At 39.8% G+C, this 15,978-nt stretch overlaps 1 protein-coding gene across 2 annotated transcripts in view; it reads left to right on the top strand.

Annotated features, from left to right (window-relative positions):
• The first annotated feature begins 15,279 nt into the window (after positions 1-15,279).
• cntn1a (contactin 1a) overlaps positions 15,280-15,978 on the top strand; it is a 113,577-nt gene continuing 112,878 nt past the window's right edge. For both annotated transcript variants that reach the window (XM_047392571.1, XM_047392561.1), the window contains exon 1: positions 15,280-15,430. The gene's annotated coding sequence lies outside the window, so the exon portion shown is untranslated. The remainder of the gene's footprint in view (positions 15,431-15,978) is intronic.

Genomic DNA, 15,978 nt, shown 5'->3' with positions numbered 1-15,978 from the left:
TTTTTTTCACATGAGCGCTGATAAGTCTCATTGCCTTCTAGGAATAATTTGAATGCTTTCCAACACAAGATATTTAAAAATTATTATTGCAAAAATTTACTTCTAGGGTCCACAAACTTCCTAAATATGCTTACATGAACATAATAGAACTCCAACAAAAAAGAGAAAATAACTTTAAGCATATGGATGATTACATCTGCCTTGTCTCCTCAGTCTGAAGTGTCCCTACGAAGGCCTTATGGACCATGACAGTTGGGCTCTATCTTTGTGTAGCTTGCTTGTGGCACTTCGACTTCCATTACAGTCATATTGTCACAGTAATGTGCAGAGAGCAGGCTGCCATCTGTTGCATTGTCACACAGCAATGGTGTCAGGAAAGATGGAAGTCTGCTGCGTTAAAAACACCCTTTGGCAATGGGGTAATGTTTCTTTGAACACAGATGTTTCACTGATTTCTACAACTGCCTAAGCAATGCCAAAAGTATTGAGACCCCTTTTTACACAGCACAACTTTAATACATTTTATCAGGATTTTATGTGACAGACCAACACAAAATAATACATATTGTGAAGCTGAAGTAAAACGATACATGGTTCTTTACCAACAAAAAGAAAAAATGGGAACGCGTATGTGTGAGACATTACCCCCTTTTAATCTGGTATAATCCAGTATAACCAAAAACCTTAAGAATTGACCTAATTTGTAAATAGAGTCTATCTGTGAGTGTAATTTAATCTCAGTATAACTCCAGCTGGTTTGTGAAGGCCTCAGAGGTTTGTTAAAGAACAGCAAACAGTGTCATAAAGACCAAGGAACACAGCAGTTCTAGTTGAGAATCTCTGACATGAAAACTCATGTTTACAAGAAATGTCCTCTGTTCAATCTAATTGAGCTTGAGCTATTTAGCAAAGAGGAATGTGCAACCCCAAAAGACCTAGTTTTAATTGCAGCAAAAAAAAAAATCATTAAATAAATGTCAAAAAAATAAAGTATTTTTTGGATGTACCATCATAAAGTGCAAGTATAATGTGATGCAAATAAATTTGCAAGGCAATGCAAGAAATTCCTTTTCAGCCTGTATGACAGTATATTGTGTTTAACTAACTCTATCTCTTGATTTTAGTGCCATCTAGTGAAATGAGACAGCTGAACTGATCAACAGGCTTTGATATAATCAAATATAAATGTTGCTTGATGCAAGAAATGTCAGAAATCGGGTTATTGGTAATTCATTCATTCATTCATTCTTCTTCTATCTTTCATAGTGGGTCACAGGGGAGCTGGTGCCTATCTCCAGCTGTCCACGTGCGAGAGGCGGGGTACACCCTGGACAGGTCACCAGTCGATCGCAGGGCAACACAGAGACATACAGGACAAACAACCACGCACACACTCATTCACACCTAAGGGCAATTTAGAAAGACCAATAAACCTAACAGTCATGTTTTGGACATTGATAATATTATAGTCAAATATTTTAATAATTAAAAAACAGCATACAGATTTTAGACAGTGTATGCTCTAAAATATACACTACAGGTCCTTCTCAAAATATTAGCATATTGTGATGAAGTTCATTATTTTCCATAATGTCATGATGAAAATTTAACATTCATATATTTTAGATTCATTGCACATTAACTGAAATATTTCAGGTCTTTTATTGTCTTAATACGGATGATTTTGGCATACAGCTCATGAAAACCCAAAATTCCTATCTCACAAAATTAGCATATCATTAAAAGGGTCTCTAAACGAGCTATGAACCTAATCATCTGAATCAACGAGTTAACTCTAAACACCTGCAAAAGATTCCTGAGGCCTTTAAAACTCCCAGCCTGGTTCATCACTCAAAACCCCAATCATGGGTAAGACTATTAACTATTAACACCCTCAAGCAAGAGGGTAAGACACAGAAAGACATTTCTGAACGAATAGGCTGTTCCCAGAGTGCTGTATCAAGGCACCTCAGTGGGAAGTCTGTGGGAAGGAAAAAGTGTGGCAGAAAACGCTGCACAACGAGAAGAGGTGACCGGACCCTGAGGAAGATTGTGGAGAAGGGCCGATTCCAGACCTTGGGGGACCTGCGGAAGCAGTGGACTGAGTCTGGAGTAGAAACATCCAGAGCCACTGTGCACAGGCGTGTGCAGGAAATGGGCTACAGGTGCCGCATTCCCCAGGACAAGCCACTTTTGAACCAGAAACAGCGGCAGAAGCACCTGATCTGGGCTACAGAGAAGCAGCACTGGACTGTTGCTCAGTGGTCCAAAGTACTTTTTTCGGATGAAAGCAAATTCTGCATGTCATTCGGAAATCAAGGTGCCAGAGTCTGGAGGAAGACTGGGGAGAAGGAAATGCCAAAATGCCAGAAGTCCAGTGTCAAGTACCCACAGTCAGTGATGGTCTGGGGTGCCGTGTCAGCTGCTGGTGTTGGTCCACTGTGTTTTATCAAGGGCAGGGTCAATGCAGCTAGCTATCAGGAGATTTTGGAGCACTTCATGCTTCCATCTGCTGAAAAGCTTTATGGAGATAAAGATTTCATTTTTCAGCACGACCTGGCACCTGCTCACAGTGCCAAAACCACTGGTAAATGGTTTACTGACCATGGTATCACTGTGCTCAAATGGCCTGCCAACTCTCCTGACCTGAACCCCATAGAGAATCTGTGGGATATTGTGAAGAGAACGTTGAGAGACTCAAGACCCAACACTCTGGATGAGCTAAAGGCCGCTATCGAAGCATCCTGGGCCTCCATAAGACTTCAGCAGTGCCACAGGCTGATTGCCTCCATGCCACGCCGCATTGAAGCAGTCATTCTGCAAAAGGATTCCCAACCAAGTATTGAGTGCATAACTGTACATGATTATTTGAAGGTTGACGTTTTTTGTATTAAAAACACTTTTCTTTTATTGGTCGGATGAAATATGCTAATTTTGTGAGATAGGAATTTTGGGTTTTCATGAGCTGTATGCCACAATCATCCGTATTAAGACAATAAAAGACCTGAAATATTTCAGTTAGTGTGCAATGAATCTAAAATATATGAATGTTAAATTTTCATCATGACATTATGGAAAATAATGAACTTTATCACAATATGCTAATAGGGCTGCACGGTGGTGCAGTTGGTAGCACTGTTGCCTTGCAGCAAGAAGGTCCTGGGTTCAATTCCCAACCAGGGGTCTTTCTGCATGGAGTTTGCATGTTCTCCCCGTGCATGCATGGGTTCTCACTGGGTACTCCGGCTTCCTCCCACAGTCCAAAGACATGCCTGTTAGGTTAATTGGTCACTCTAAATTGCCCTTAGGTGTATGAATGAGTGTGTGCATGGTTGTTTGTGTGTTGCCCTCCGATGGACTGGTGACTTGTCCAGGGTGTACCCTGCCTCTCACCCATAGACTGCTGGAGATAGGCACCAGCTCCCCCATGACCCACTATGGAATAAGCAGTAGAAAATGACTGACTGACTGACAATATGCTAATATTTTGAGAAAGACCTGTATATGTAGAGTGTTTGTATAAAAGGGGCAAAATGTGTTAACATTTGGATTTCTCTCCCTGCAGGGCATAATGAATTCTCTCAGGCTTTGCTGCTCATTTCCTAAGCAACAGAATGCCATTTATCTGTCAGTTGCTGATCATAGCTGCCCCATTACCCTTCTGAACTCTATCCACCCCCTCTTACTCTGCCACTCCCCCATCAGCCGCTTCCTCCACCTCCTCCATCTTCTCTCACTTGTCGGTGAATTCATTCTGCACTGACTGAACGTTTGCCACAACATCCATTAGCCGCTCCCAACTCCTCCATGTAGCGCTCTTTGATTTACTGCTCGGTGGAAAGACCTACTCTGAATTGATCTGCAGCTGCTTTTAAACGTGCTTGTGCGATGGAAGAAAAGATCATTACGCATTCTTGTTGTGACCTTCAATTTCCAAAACAGTGCATCAAAAAAATCCCTGATGTTCGAAGTTAGAATACAGGCTAGCTTACCATGGACACTTTAATTTGAAGACACAAAAACAGATCTTGTAAATACCTAATGATGTAATCTGGGGTCTAAATATGTGCAGAGCTGCAGGGAATCTATTCTTGCATTCACCCAGATGAGCCTTTGTGTCTTTTTATGTAAATTTGACCTATTCTTGTGCTCTGAAAGCTGGGGAGGATAATTGTTTATGATTACTTGGTGACATTTCCATATGGTGGATGAATGGTTTGCAGACACAAACCAGCTTACACAGACACATGATGCAATAAACACACATAGTTTTATTTTGATTTAAACACTAATTTGACACAATCCAGTACCTCCAAATCCTTAACATTTACACTCTAAACCAGTGGTGTCCAAACTTTTTCCCATTCGGGAATCAAGTTGAACACAAGATATATATTTTTTTAAATTAAAATTGCTGTTTTGTAGATTTTATTTACTTGCTCAATAATAATTGCAAAGATCTTTGTAGAAACCTGATCTTTGAATTAAAATAAAAAGGATTTTACATGTTTGTTGTATTAAAAGAAAGGCATACAATTTCCAAATTGTGCGGTGGTTGATTATTTTCTCTTTTTTTGATCTATAAATGTTTTCTGTTTATTCTTAGTAACAGGACAAGAATTCAGTTCAGTTCAATTCAATTCAGTTTATTTATATAGCACCAATTCACAACACATTTTGTCTCAAGGCACCTCACAAAGTGTTTGGAATGGTGCGGGGTTGTTGGGGAGTTTAGAATAAACTACTGAGTGTTAGAGTTTGGACATTTTAGAATGAGCTATGTGTAGGGGTACTAAATAAAATAATAAACTGATAACGTTTGTCCATCTAGAGCCCACTGGTTGCTATTATTATACTAAAAACCACAAGCATTGGGGGTACCTCTCTCTGTCAGACTGATTATAACCACTGGAAAAGAGAAGGGGTCATACAGGTAGTAGAAATGGAGGGTGTGTTGCACCTCAACCATAACTGAGCCGGTTTAGGCTAAACCTGACTCCCCCTTACTTCATCCAACAGGGAGGGAGGAAGGCAGAAGTAAAAATAATTGGAGAGTGTTGTGGGCTAAGTCAATTCAATAGAATCATATAGATTTCAAGTCAGGTAAATACATTCCATTTAATCCTAACTATTGAACAGTGCAGTCAGAATATGAAGAATATGGATCACTCTTTCTACAAAAATCCTTGCGGTATTTATTGAAAAATGTTATAACAAATCACTGGATGTGTGTTGTCCCACATACTATGGAAACAAAATGAAAGCAAAAAGCATGTGTATTAGGGCAGCATTGTTTAAACCCATGGAATCAACTCAGCTTTCTAGGACTTTTTTCTGTAATACAATTTCACAGCTGAACAGCATCTTCAGAGCAGATCACAAAAGGAAGGTGGGGATGTCACGGTCTGAGGTCGTTTCGGACCAAAATGCCAACAGGGACTAGGGCTCGGCATGTTGCAAAGTAGATCAGTTTTAATAAGGCTTGAAATCAGCACTTACAGGCTTGCTGGAAGGAAATACTCCGTAGCACAAATACAGGAAAACATGAGGAGCTCGAGGAGAGACGGGACATTACACAAGGAACCAACGAGGAGTATAGCAAACAACCCAGTAAATAAACAGAGGGAGGTGGAGTGTGGACCCATGAGAGAAGAAGGCAGGTAATCAGATGGAAGTGGTAACAGGTGTGCAGGCCAGCTGAAGGGAACTGAGGAAATAGGTAGCTATGATACTAATGTTTGACAGAGGCATGGGAAAACTAAACTAGACACAACCTACAAATGAAAACAAACCTGAGAATAATAAACCAGAAGCTAGAAAGGAAAAATAGAAATAAACTCTAGGAAGAACTAAACCAGAGAACATGGGGGAAAGATAGACTCAGGAAAATAACCAACAGGGTAACAACAACAAAAGGGTCTAAGGCCAAAGGGGAAAAAGAACTAATGAAGCAAGAGTAAATAAACCTAACAGTAAACAAGCACAGAAACACTAACCCAAGAAGGAAATAAACAAAGAGAACTGTACTAACAATAATAATAACCAGAGGAAACAATTCTAAGGAATAAATAACTGAGTAAAATAATAACCAAAGGGACCTGACAACGAGGGGAAAATGACCCACTAACTAGGGGAAATAACCATGAGAGTAACAATAACTGAAGGGGATCCAAGGACAAGGGGAGGGACTACTAAGGGGCATGAGTGAAGGAAAGTTAGAACACAGAAGAACATAAGTAAACTAGTGCGTGGGTGGACTAATAGATGAGAAGAAAGAATAAATGATAGAAACTATAACCAAACTAAGAATCACAACATAAGGAAAAAATACTTCACAACAAAACCCAAAACAAAGCCAAAACTGGCAGATCCTGACAGGGGATGTATTTTATACCCTTTATAGGCACCAATTTTGGAAGTTGTTGTATGTGACACTTTGCAAATTTAGCCAAGATTTGCCACACTGCCTAATTGAATGAAGCTTAAAAGTTAAAATTGTTGCTTTGGAGACCATTTACATTATTTTCGCCTACAACATTAAGATGCAGAGTTTTTTTGGTTTGGATCCATCTTCCTCCTGTCACATGTCGATATGCCCCTGGGCAAGGCACTGAACCCCAAGTCCTGTTACGATCTGCGTGAAAGAATGCCTGCTCGTTTGTGTGTGCAAATGGGTGAATATTGCTCCAGTGTGAACTGCTTTGGGTGGTCAGTATGAGTAGGAAAGCCCTATATATATATATATACAGTCCAAAAGCAACTTTATTAGGTATTATTAGGCCTCGTCCAATGATTCTTGATTACAGGTTGAATCAGAATTTGGCACAAATGGCATGAAAACATGGATGCATCCTGCCTTGCATCAACAGTTCAGGTTGTGTTTTGGAGGTATTATGGTGTAGGCAATATTTTCTTCGCACACTATGGGCTGCTTGGTATCATATTCTAATGGCATCTTCCACCAGGATAATGCTCCATATCACAAAACTCAAACAATCTCCAGGTGAATTGTTGAACTTGACGGTGAGTTCATTTTACTCCAGTGGCTTCTACAGTCACAAGATCTTAATCCAATGGAGATCCTTTTTGATGTGCTGGAACAGGATATTTACATCTTGGATGTACAGCCAACAAATTTGCAGTAATTGTTTGATGCCATCATGTAAATATACTGTATTTTTGAGAAATAGATAGATAGAATCTATGCAACCAAAAATAAGGCCATTTCTGAAGGCAAAAGCAAGACCAACCTGAAGGTTCATCTGATAAAACGGCCGGTTAGTGTACACATGGATGCTGTGGTACATATCTGAGTTAAAGATTAAATCTGTTAATGGGAGAAGTAGAAACTACCACTCCTCCTTAGCCAGCATGACAGTTCGTTACCATGGAGACTGAATGCAGGCCACACAAAATGCTACTTCATCAATATCATAAGCACAAAAGAAATACAGTGGTGTTTCATTAAATGAATTAATTACTTCTTAAATTTGTAAAAAAAAACAAAAAAAAAAACAAGTCAAAAACCTGTGTGAAATATAACAGGAAATGCTGTTGGTAAAACTTGTTAACATAAAACGGGACTATAACACAAACCAAATTCAAGAACAAAACCTACTTTAAGAAACTATTGTAATAGCAAACACAGTAAACACACAAACATCTGTAAAGGCCAGGATAAAGACTTTTACTGTTGGGGGAAAATGCATTTCTTCTAGAGGGAGGTTATAACTTTTTACACCAGTGTTTCCATTAACCCAAGTACCCTGTTACTCCTCAGGAGGTCAATATGCTCATATGATGGCTTTCTATATTCTCAATGCAACCCCCCACTGCTATATGTGTTTGGGTTGATGGGTGGGGGTTTATACCTTTTTGCATGAGGCCCTGTGAAGATTATTGGGGCCAAATCACATTTACTCTCCCTCTCCCTCCCTCCCTCCCTCCCTCCCTCCTGTGGCTCCATGTCCCTCCTCCTCACCCTCTGCTGCCAGGCGGATACATGACAGCCACCTATTCTTTCCCTCAAACAGCAGGGTGTTTGCTGTTCCTCTTATCCACCCTAGAGACCGACCTTGTAACAATGTTTTTTTAACCAGCAGGATCCATCTCTATTTGCGCTGCCTAGTAGGAAAAGGAACAAAAGTGTTTTTCTGAGAGTTGAATGCATCTCAGATAACCCACATACAACATAATATCCTTTTGGGATGCACATTACACCGCTCTTTACGATTCTATGAATCTGCTTGGTCTTACTGAGATTCTTTGACTAGTTTTTCCTCCTGCTCCCCTTGGTGGATAGCATCTTCTCTTGTTCTGTAATAACAGTTCCTCTCTCAGAGAGAGAGAAAAAAAAAAGCGTTTTTGATAAAAAACAAAACAAAAGTCAGAATAATACCTTCAAAGGAACAGAGCTTTCACCCTCACCTTAAAATGAGGCTACAGCCAGAATGGATCACATTAAAAAGAAGTTCTGCAACATCTTCCCTCCCCAAATTCATCCAGTAAGGTTAAGTCCTTCAATTAATTCGAGTCCGACTCCATCGCAAAGACTCCTGAATTATTTATGGGGGCAGGCGTCTGCCGAAGCAGATTATTATTTGGCTGTTTGGTGTTTACATCCATGATTTGAATCTAATCCCAAGGGATTGAGATGGTTTTATGTTTGGTCTGACACATGCACAAGGCGTTGTAATTAGTAGAGGTGCCCTTTTGATACTCGTCAGATGAAAAGCAGGGCCTTGGTTGAAAATACACACATATTTCTCATCCACCGCTGTTGACGGGCAGACAAGCAGATCAGTTTATTTGTCTGGAATTGAAGGTAATTGGCTCTTCAAAAAAGTTGTTGATGCACCAAATCAGTGGAGTGAAATTTAGATTAAGCCATCTTTAAATATATATATAAATTTATGGAAATATCTTGTTTTAACAATTTTCTTTCTGTACATGGGATCCTGTGTACAATGCCTTGTAAAAGTATTTATACTCCAAATCTTTCACATTTAGTCGGAATACAAGCACAAACCTCAGTCTGCTTTATTTGGATCTTTTGTGAAAGACCAAAATAATAAAAAAAAGCCTACTTGTGAGGTGAAAGGAAAATTATGAATGAATTTTAATGTTTCTTACAAATAGAAATCTAAAAGTATGGCATGTGACCAGCAGTTTGCCATAAGCCATGTAGGGGTTAGATCAAATATGTGAAGGATGGCTTTTTTCGTCAGATTGCACCAAAAGTTTGCCTTTTGCTGGCTTACATGCAAAACAAATCAACACTTGAGCAAGACTTCAAAACTGATGCCTCTCAATCCAATTTGAGTTTGCAGTTGTTATTGCAGCAAAAGATTGCAGGTTTAAATATTGAATCAGACGGCGTAGATACGAAAACATGCCGCACTTTTCAGATTTATATGTGTGACATGAGAAAAAAAAGTGCATACATACTGTTGCAAGTTACTGTAAGTTATAAAACACTAACAGAAACTCTACATAAGCATGTTAGAGTTATTACAGTTAAATATAGATATGCTTCAGTCATTACGTGATCAATACAATGCAGTGTGAATACATAAATACATAAAATAACTTCATCTTCATTTTCACAATGCATGAAAGATAATTAATTGCCTTTATAACTATGAACTGTGCACAGTTAGTACTACTGGTCTGAAATAAGTGATCAATTATACACACTAGACAAGGAATACCCGGGAAAACCAGAGAAGGAAATATCACTGGGGAGAAATGCTAGAAAGTGATGAATCTAATGAAAGCGGTTCAATAGGATGGACGTAGTCAGTTTTGTTGCTGCCCCAGATTAATTTATTAATGCAGAAGCTCTTAGTTGTGTACTAAGCTCACCAAACTGCTTTTTAGCTTGAAGAAATGTTCATTCTGTTAATCAGTAATTAAAGGAAAAAACAAACCAAACTCTGTGGTTTTGGTGTTCATGACAACACTATTAAAGTTGATACACTGACTGATACAAAAACTAAAGGGTAGTTTATGCAGAACAAATATGCAACTGGGCATCTGAACAAAGGTGTCATCATGCAGTAGTTTCTCCTTAAATGTTATTTCCTTTAGCTGGGTTTGGCAGCTTTTACTGTCATAGCCTGGTAAAATGTCCCATATGTTGTTTGTTCAACACCTGAACACCACAAACTGTTACACTGAAATATTTTAATATGGATATAGCTTTGGCAGATAAAGTTAGTTATAGAATATTGAGGTTGCTGACAGGTCTAACAGAGAGAAAATACAAGCATTATCCTTTAACCTCAGGAAATGCCATAGAAATACATATTCAGCTTGAAAAAAGTGTCTTGCAAAAGTATTCTGACTTCTTAAACAAACCTTATTGTATTTTATTGGGATTTTATGTGATAGACCAACATAAACTTGCACATAACTGGAAGCAAAGGTTCTTTATGGTTTACTTTTCTTCATAAAAATAAAAATCTGAAAAGTGTGATGTGCATGTGTATTCAGCCTCAATTACTTTCATACTCTTAAATAAAATACAGTGCAACTAAATACCTTCTGAAGTCACCTAATTAGTAAACAGCGTTCACCAGTGTACGTTTTAATGTTCGTTTAAATGCAGCTGTTCAATGAAAGCCTCAGCACTTACAGGAACATTAGTGATGAAATAGCATCATGAAAATCGAGGGACACAGCAGAAAGGTCAGGTAGAAACGTATGATGAGGTTCAATGCAGGGTTACCTTATGGAACAATATACCGAGCTTTGGACATCTCATAAAGAACTGTTCAGTAAGTAAGTAAAAAGTATGGCCCAACAGAAAATGTATCAAGACTTGCCTGTCCAACTAAACTGAAAGGGCAGTGAGATGATTATTAACATAAACTGCCTAGAAGCTCATGGTATTTCTGGAGGAGCTGCAAAGGTCCAATGCTCCGGTTGGAGAATCTGCTAACTGGAAAACCTATCAATTATTCACCATACAAATATGGCCTTAATGGAAGAGTAGCAAAAACAAAGACGTTATTGAAAGAAAGTCATAAATAATCCCCCCCCCCATCAGCTCTGAAAGTTGATCAGAGCTGATAGGAAGATGGTTTGGAGCTCAATATACTGCAATCCTGCAATAAAACCTGTGAGAGGGTGTGAAAGACTTGATAACTTGATAGGTGTCACGGAGGGACATTTTTGGACTCTGTTTGTGGCTTTGTGTTTGTTTACCTTTTGCTTAGATGTTTCTATTTTGGTTTTTGTATCATGTTTTCTTTTCTCCCTCTTCCGCCTCCTAGTGTTTACTTCTTAAGTTTTTTAGGCCCGAGCAGGAAAACTGCAAGGGCCTATTGTAATCGCTCGAATTCTTATTATTATTCCGGGGACTTTTGTCGGGGCAATATGGGGACTTTGCCATATCCCAAAACTCACCAAATTTTACACAAAATTGTCCCCCGCGTGAAATTTTTGTTCTTTAATGTCTTCGTCAGTGGGCGTGGCCAAACCACTTAGCCACGCCCCCAAACGTGAGATAGGCCAAACCCTAAGTCGTACAGATCTGAAATTTGGCACAATGCTATAACTCCTCAAACCAAGAAAAAAAGTCTCTTTGGGGTATGCCCTAAAATGCACAGGAAGTCGGCAATTTTGGGTCAAAGGCCGATTTTTGCCCTTTTTTCAATTTTACTCACCTCGAACTTTAACGAACTCCTCCTAGGGATTTTCAGCTATCGGCTTCATATTTGGTCAATATGCAGTTAAGGCATGGGGGATTAAAAGTTATCAAAATTTTGAGTTTTCGGCCATGTTTAGGGGGCGTGGCCGGGGCACGAACTTGCCGTTCGCGCTCAAAGTGAAAAGATGCAATAATTTTCCCAATGAAACGACAAATCAAACCAAAGTTGCCATGAAGGAGGACCTTTGGGTTCCCGATGACCCTATGGGGTCATATTCTGACATCATCAAAGCCACGCCCCCTGAAAACCGGAAGTCACTTTTTTCACTTGGAAAGGTGCCTCTCTGACCCTCTTGACCCAATCAACTTGAAAGTGTGTCAGAAGACAGACAACTAGTGGGTCTAACTTCGTTTGAAGCACAGTAACTTTTTAGAAAAGGGCATGGCCGTGGTGGCGCGGCGAAGTCAGATGTCACGCCATGGCCATACGTTTGGCTCTAATTTCCACATAGATCATCTGATCTGCACCAAATTCAATGTGATTGATCCTTGTCCAGTCCCCAACAGAGATCTGATGACATATTTGGTGGGCGTGGCCTAATTCGTCCACAGCGCCCCCTAGACAATTTCAAAAAAACAGCCCCAAGCCATGCTTTGACCAAGGAATCTGAAATTTGGTACACTTATGTATCTTCTCTGGACCTACAAAAATGTCTCTTGGAGCATTGGTCTAAACCCCACAGGAAGTCGGCCATTTTGGATTGAATTTGCCATTTTGACCCTCTTTTGGGAGTTTTTAGCCCGCATATCTGAGCTAACTCCTCCTACAGCTTTTGACTTAGAGATTTCAAAATCACTCAGTATGGTCTTAAGGCACTGGGGATCAAAAGTTATCAAAAGCTTTTTGCTACATGAAAGTATGTGGGTGTGGCTAAGCCTCAAAATCTGACTTCTCGCTATGAAACACGAAACTCTTATAGTTTCTACAAAGAAAGTCACAGAGACATGAAACCTTATGGGATTGATCTACCTCTGGCCCTGAACAATATTCACTGATCAGATGCTGACATCATTGAAGCCCCGCCCTCTCAGAACAGGAAGTGTCATGTTTCACTTAGTGTGGGCCATATTTGATCTCCTTCAACTAATCAACATGAAACTGTCTCCAATGACAGATAACACGATGGTCTAACTTCATCTCCAGTACTGACAGGTTTGGCTGGAGGGTGTGACCGTGGTGGCGTGGCGAAATCTGATGTGACGCCATGGCGATACGTTTGCCTCTAAATTACACATTCAGGGTCCGATTTACTCCAAACTGTTTAGGGTTGATCCTTGTCAGCCCCTAAGCAGCTCTATTACATTACATATGAATTTACCTCAACGGCGCCCCCTATGACACTTCAAGTGCTCTAGCTCCCTCATGCCTGATCGGATCCACTTCAAACTTCCTATACATCATCATGTATCAATGCTGGACATGTTGACACAGTCAATACATTACATCACTCTAGCCCCGCCCACTAATAAACAAATGACTGTAGCTTCCATATGGAAGGTCCGATTCACTCCAAACTGAATATTCTTGATCTTTGTCAGCCCCCAAACAGCTCTTTTGGATTACATTTAAATTTGGATCAATAGCGCCCCCTAGGACACTTCAAGGGCTATATCTCCCTCATTCATCATTGGATCCACTTGAAATGTAGTATACATGATCATGAGTTAATGATGGACATTTTGAAACTGTCAATTGATGATGTTCTTTTAGCACCGCCCACAAACAAACAAGCGACTGCAGCGTCCTTCTGGAAGGTCCGATTTACTCAAAATTTTGAATGCTTTTTGCCAGACCGAAACTCTGCATGACCGAAAATCATATGACATGTTGCTCACAGTGCCACGTAGTGACGACGTGTTGAAGTGAAGCGGTGTCATCGTCAGTGGCGTGTATGAGGTGATGCCAGGCTCCTGCGGTCGTTCAAAAGCCCGAGTTGCGCTGAGTGGTGCGAGGGCCTTCAAAGCTGCTTGCAGGTTTCTAGTTTATGGTTGTTTTCTTATTACTTTGTATGGTTTATTATTATTATTATTGTAATTATTATAGTTCTTGGTCTTCCCTGGATTCTCTAGTTTTATTTCTCTTTAGTAACTTTGTGTTTATTGTGTTTTATTATTTGTTCTTTGCACTCTTCTTGTTTACTAGTTTATTTTCTGTTTCCTTTCCAGTTAATTCAGTCAGTGTGGTTAGGTTTGTTTACTTTTGTATTCAGGTTTTCTTTATGAGTTCTTTGTTTGTTCTCCGGTTGTTATTGTTGTTCCTATGTTCCCTCTAGTTTCTCTGTTTACTTTAGTCATGATTATTCTAGTTTTCTTCCCCATTTGATTATTTATCTTTGTCTATAGGTTTGCTTGGTCTGTGTTTCTGTTTATTGTTAGTTACTTTGCCAATGCTCAGTCTTTGTGTTTGTTTCACCTGTTCCTTCTGCCTCCTTGCCTCCTTGTCACACCTGTTCCCTGTTTTCTCTGATTACCTGCCCTTTGTTATCCCTCAGTATATTAGTTGGTTTTCTGTCATTGTTTGTGGCTGGTTCCTTGTGTGTGTCATACCCCGTTCTCAACCCACGTATTCGTGCTGAGTTTTTTTAATGTGCCTGCAGAACCTCTTGTAAGTTTTTGGATCAGGACTTTGTTTGTATCTGCAGTGCCTTGTTTGGTTTCTTTTGAAAACCTCTGGAAATAAAGCTAAAACCTTTTACAACATGTTGCTGCCCAGCTCTTGTCTGCTCTTTGGTCTGCCCTCAAACCACATCATGGCAATAGGTTTACCTCGCAGCAAGACAACAGCCCTAAACATACAGCAACAGTTATGATGGAATGGTTTAAGTCAAGCATATTTACATTTTAGAATGTCCTAGTCAAAGTACAGACCTAAAAAATGTGTGACAGGAATTGACACTAACAGTTTATACAAAATTCACTGTCTAACCTGCCTTAAGCTTGAGCTATTTTGAAAAGAGTGGGAAGCAATTATAGTCTCTATATGCCCAAAGCAATTCCAGAAATACTCCAGAGGCTTACAGCAGTTATTGTAGCAAAAGTTGTTTTTTAAAGTATTGATGCTGAGAGGTTGAATGCATATGCAGACAGGTTTTTTCTTCAAAAAGTTTTTATTTGTAAAAATATTTTAAACAATGCATCAGTTTGTTTCCACTTCACAATTATGCTCCAGTTTATGTTTGTCTATCTATTAATACAATCCTGATACATTACTGTTGGAACATACCAAAATATGAAAAGGTTTAAAGGTTATGACTATTTTTGTAAGGCACTGTATTTGCATTAGCGGGAGGTCAAAGGTGTTGTCTGCAAAACAACAGGATAATACAAGCATGGATTCAGAGGAACGGTACTATGCTGAGAGAAACTAAGGGAAAAGAATATTTGATTACTAAAATTGATACTTTTTAATTGCAAAAAAATCTGTTAAGATCTGTTATTTACACAAAAGCACTGCAGAACTGAGTGAAAATATTACAGTTAATAAGGAAGAATTCAACACACTGTGGCGAACCTGATCACCCAGCTCCGTTACCATGTGGCACAAACATGTCTAGCGCCCCCTTTACCAAGCACAGCCCCTTCATCCAATCCCACTGGGACCGGACCGCGGCTCCGTCAGTCTCTCTCATCGCTCCTGCTACTTAGCGCCGGGAGATGCGATGCCGTGCTGAGCAGGTGCGAGCATCGTGAAGGACACGCAGACGGACACAGGGAAAGGTAAGGACAAGCGGCACCTAGGGCAGATGTAGGGAAAATAATAATATGAAAAATACTGTTTGACATTATTTCAGGGGAAGCTGGACGCTTTAATTTGAAAGCTGGGAGATCAGCGTTGTTTACTTCGGGGTGAGTGGGAAGGAGGTTCATGCAAACCTTCCGCAGTGCAGATTTGTAAAAAGATTAAGATATAAAATAAACTAGAATGAACATTTTTATGTGTCATAGGATTCAGAGGAATGCGATTGTTGCATGATAATTACAGCTTAGGACGTAGGATGCTGTACGTGCGCATCCTGGAAGGCATTATCGGAATATTGCTTATAAATGTTTCATCTGTTCATATGTGTTTCATAGTTATATTCTGTTAATTTTAAATCTAGCAATAATCATAACAAGCCAGAGGCCATCGCCTCACAGCGGCGCAAATACCGATGATGAATCCCTGCCTTGCAGCCAGATAAGACGACTGTAAACACTCGCATACGAAGGAACTAAAAAGCGTCTCCGAGCGCTCTTACTGCTGATTGAGACATATACGGGTTGGC

The sequence above is a fragment of the Girardinichthys multiradiatus genome, chromosome 2 (assembly GCF_021462225.1).
Source record: "Girardinichthys multiradiatus isolate DD_20200921_A chromosome 2, DD_fGirMul_XY1, whole genome shotgun sequence".
NCBI classification, from domain to species: Eukaryota; Metazoa; Chordata; class Actinopteri; order Cyprinodontiformes; family Goodeidae; genus Girardinichthys; species Girardinichthys multiradiatus.
The sequence above is the reverse complement of the archived record's forward strand: the minus strand, read 5'-3'. Positions and strand labels throughout refer to the sequence as shown.